This window comes from Pyrus communis, chromosome 16, assembly GCF_963583255.1.
Source record: "Pyrus communis chromosome 16, drPyrComm1.1, whole genome shotgun sequence".
NCBI lineage: Eukaryota > Viridiplantae > Streptophyta > Magnoliopsida > Rosales > Rosaceae > Pyrus > Pyrus communis.
The window spans coordinates 22,669,035-22,674,063 of NC_084818.1; positions in this window are offsets into that span (position 1 = coordinate 22,669,035).

The following is a 5,029-nucleotide window of genomic DNA, read 5'->3' on the forward strand; positions in this document are numbered from 1 at the left end:
CACAAACATGAACTTCCATGCCGTGCCCATTGATGATGAAGTAATTGAGGTGGTGGCTGCCCTAGAGTCATTGCCACGGCTAAATGGTAAGTCTTCAATCCCAATGTCAATTCCAATTTCAACTAACAAGTTGCTTCCTTCTATAGTGCATCCCCCTACCCTTGAGCTTAAACCATTACCAAACCACTTGAAGTATGTTTTCTTGGGCGAACAAGAGACGTTACCCGTCATAGTGGCCTCCTCACTCACAGCACAAGAAGAGGACAAGTTGGTGAGGGTTCTCAAAGAGCACAAAATGTCCATAGGGTGGACTTCGGCCGATATCAAGGGCATAAGCCCTACCACAAGCATGCATTGCATACTCATGGGAGAGGGAGCTAAACCATCAAGGGAAGCACAACGCCGACTCAACCCTCCAATGATGGAAGTCGTGAAGAAGGAAATCATCAAACTCCTTAATTGTGGCGTCATCTACCCTATCTCAGATAGTTGTTGGGTTTCACTGGTCCAAGTAGTTCCTAAGAAGTCCGGAGTCATAGTGGTGAAGAATGAAGAGAATGAACTTGTGCCCACACGCATCCAAACCGGTTGGAGAGTTTGCATTGATTATAGGAAGTTAAACGCCACCACAAGGAAATATCACTTCCCTTTGCCATTCATTGATCAAATGCTTGAAAGGTTACCCAGTCATTCTTTTTACTGCTTTGTTGATGGTTATTTGGGTTATAATCAAATTGTCATAGCTCTGGATGATCAAGAAAAGACCACTTTTACTTGTCCATTTGGTACTTTTGCTTATCGTCGTATGCCATTTGGTTTATGCAATGCACCGGCCACTTTCCAAAGATGCATGGTAAGTATATTTTCGGATTATGTTGAGAAAATTATTGAGGTATTTATGGACGATTTTAGTGTGTTTGGGGACTCATTTGATGATTCTTTGCATAGTCTCACTTTAATCTTGAAAAGATGCATGGAAACTAACCTTGTTTTAAATTGGGAAAAATGTCATTTTATGGTCAAACTAGGCATAGTTTTGGGTCATATCATCTCTAAAAAAGGAATTGAAGTTGATAAGTCAAAAATAGATCTTGTACGTTACTTACCCTCTCCTACTTCAGTGAGAGAGGTTCGTCCTTTTCTTGGACATGCAAGATTCTATAGGCGATTTATCAAGGATTTTTCCAAGATTGCACAACCCATTTCCCATCTCCTACAAAAGGAAGTGACCTTTGAATTCAACGAGGAGTGTGAGAAGGCATTCAAGCACCTCAAGGAGATGCTTACCACGGCACCAATCATAATCCTACTAGATTGGAGCTTGCCTTTTGAGCTAATGTGTGATGCATCTGATTATGTAATAGGGGCTGTTTTGGGCCAAAGGAAGAAGAAGCAACCACATGTCATCTATTATGCATCCCGGACCTTGAATGATGCCCAATTAAACTACTCTACCACTGAAAAAGAACTTCTTGCCGTTGTGTTTGCTTTAGATAAGTTTTGTTCATATTTACTTGGCACTAAAGTTGTTGTATATTTTGACCATGCAGCCTTGAAGTACTTATTCACCAAAAAGAAGGCCAATCCAAGGCTAATTCGTTGGATGCTTATTCTCCAAGAGTTTGACATTGAAATTCGAGACAAGAAAGGAAGTGAAAACGTGGTGGCTTACCATTTGAGTCGTTTAGTGTGCAATGAAGAGTCTTTACCCATCCAAGATACATTCTCTGATGAGTAATTGCTGTCCATTAAGGTAAGTGAACCTTGGTATGCCGATTTGGTGAACTTTTTGGTGTCAAAACGTGTTCCCAACACCATAACCAAGCATCAATGTGATAAACTTAAGAAAGAGGCACGGTTTTATGTATGGGATGACCCATATTTATGGAAATATTGTGAGGATCAGATTCTTCGTCGTTGTGTGCATGATTGTGAGTTTAATTCAATTTTAACTTTTGTCACACTTATGCATATGGAGGACATTTTGGCACACAACACACTGCCCTTAAGGTATTAGAATGCGGTTTTTATTGGCCTACAATCTTTAAAGATGCTAGAACTTTTTGTTTAACTTGTGATTGTTGTCAATGAATGGGCAATATAGGTGCAAGGGACCAAATGCCGCAAACACCCATCTTTAATGTCGAAATTTTTGATGTTTGGGGCATTGATTTCATGGGTCCTTTTCCTTCTTCATATGGTTTCACTTATATTTTGCTTGCGGTTGATTATGTCTCAAAATGGGTGGAAGCAAAGGCCACCCGTACTAATGATTCTAGAGTGGTTGCAGATTTTATCAAAACTAACATCTTTGCTAGATTTGGGATGCCAAGAGTGCTCATTAGTGATGAAGGGTCTCATTTTTGCAATCGAACCATTGAGGTGTTACTCAAGAAATATCAAGTCACACATAAGGTTTCAACACCTTATCATCCTCAAACCAATGGCCAAGCCGAGGTGTCTAATAGGGAAATCAAGCAAATTTTGGAGAAGACCGTTGGGCCAATGATAGGAGCATATTTATGCTACTTAGCTATGTTGTTTCCTTGCATTTAGTTAGCTAATTACTACTTATTATAGTGTTTTAAGCTATTTTCGTGTGTTTGTAGGTCCTAATGACAAAGTTGGCAAGAAAAGGCAATTTTGAGCCTTTTAGAGCATTTTTGGGCTTATTATGGATAGCTTGTATTTGGAGCAAGGTGGATGGATGAATTTGGAGTAAAAAGAGGCTAGGAACATGCTACAAATCATAAAAGGAAAGTTCAAGACAAAGAAGATAAGGAAAGAGCAAGAAATATGGAAACTTATCCTAACAATGTTATCTTATCCAAACCTTATCCTATCTTATCCTAACCTAATCTTGTTCCACCTTAATCCTAGCTACAAGTGGACCTAAAAACCGAATTTCTAGAAGCCTTATCTGACCCTAAAAGGGTGCCGCACCCCTCCCCCTTTTATCTCTTCTAGAAAACCCAAAATCAGCCACAAAACACCTAGTTTCTAGAAGGCCCAATTTTGGACGAATTTCCTAACCCTTTTTCCTCTTGGATTCTGATTTAAAATGGCCCTTTTCCTCTTGGATTTGGATTGTATAAGTCCATATCAGAAATTAATTGGGCTATGAATTAATTCCCAAGCCTTGTGCCGCACCCTAGGCACCCTAGCCTTTCTCCCACCTGATTTTACCAAATCCTAACCCTAATCTGATATCCCTAGAGTTTTCCTTGCATGATATGTATATTTTCAAGTTTGTGCCACACCCCCTACCCTTCATTCATTCATTAAATCATACATTCAGCCACCACACACCAACAACACCAAAATCACCACAGTGCCGCAAAAAGGAGAAATAAGGAAGGGAGAGCCTTTGTGCCGTGCCTATGCCCAAGCTTTTGGGAGTGTTGGACCATCTCTGGGGTGTCTTCTATCCTTGTTTGAGTTTTACAATTATGTTGATTTCGTTGTTAATTTCTGCAATCATGTGTAACTAAGTTTTTCTTAGTTAGAGGTGAATTCAAAGCCATGGACTTATGTTTTATATGAATTGATTTCTTCCAGATTTTGTTTCTTGAATTGTGAATGTGATTTACTTAATTGATTTATTGAGAACTTGTTCTTGTGTGTTGATTAAGGATGCATACTTAGTTTTCATGCATGAATTTGATGCTAGGATACAAGGGAATTTCACCTAATCGTTATGAACTTATATTCACAAGTAGTAAAAATCACTAGTCATGATTGTGTTAAGTAAATTCTAGGCAAGAGTATCATGCAGTTCATAGTTGCGAATGCCTAGTCAATGCTTATGGTTTTCAAAAAGCTTAATGATCTTTGATTTTATCTCTATTATGCAGTTCATGTAGGGAATTTGATAAGAATAATTTGATTGTCGATGTGTATTCCATCCAATTCAATGAAATTAGGAAAATCTGAAAGTTAATTTGTGCTTTTCACAATTAATTTGGGGCATTGTCATTCATGGTTTAAAGGGATAAAATTTGGAAATCAATTTGTGTTGCATATGTGCATGTGTGGAGAAGGACCCTCTAACTAGTCTTTTACGCATTCAATTCACCTAATTTAGAGTATAATCTGTTTAGTTTGCAATCTACCCAATTTAATTAATTTCGTCCAAATTAATTCGCCCTTTTATTAAGTGTGTTAGATTAGTTAGAAAAGTGTTTGAATCTGTCCAAATTAGTGTTTTGAGTCTAAGTTAGTTAAAATTCGTCCAAATAACTCCATAGAGTCAATTTTGAGTCTTTTTAATTGTTTGTTGTTGTTTTAAGTGTTTTAAGTTAGTTTTGAGTCTATAGAGTCTAGTTTAGTGTTTTTGAGTCTTATTTGAGTTGATTAGCATCCCTAGTTAATCTCCGGTTAGAACGATCCCTACTTGCATATATACTACAATTGTCACAAATAGGGTTTAATTTGTGTGTCAAGTTAATTTACACATCAGCCAACAAGAAAAGATTGGAGCTTGCGTTTGGAGGATGCATTGTGGGCTTATCGTACGGCCTACAAAACACCCATTGGGATGTCACCATTTCGGCTTGTCTATGGCAAACCGTGCCATCTCCTCGTGGAGTTAGAACACAAGGCACATTGGGCCATCAAAACATTCAACATGGACATAGATGCGGCTGGAATTCATAGGAAGCTTCAATTGAATGAACTTGAAGAGATTCGGCTTGAAGCTTATGAGAATGCTTGCATTTACAAGGAGAAGACTTCCATGACAAGATGATTCGTAGCAAAACATTCTCTATAGGGCAAAAAGTTTTACTTTTTAATTCTCGCCTTCGTTTGTTTCCCGGTAAGTTACGTTCTAAATGGATTGGCCCCTTTGTTATTACTAATGTTTTTCCATATGGTGCAGTGCAAATCCAAAGCTTGAGGAATGGCCAAGAATTCAAGGTGAATGGGCATCGTTTGAAGCCATATTATGAAAGTGTTGAAGGGCAGATTGTGGAGGATGTCACCCTTCATGCCGTGGGTTCCAATTGATGCTAAGAAGAGAGTTCGTCTG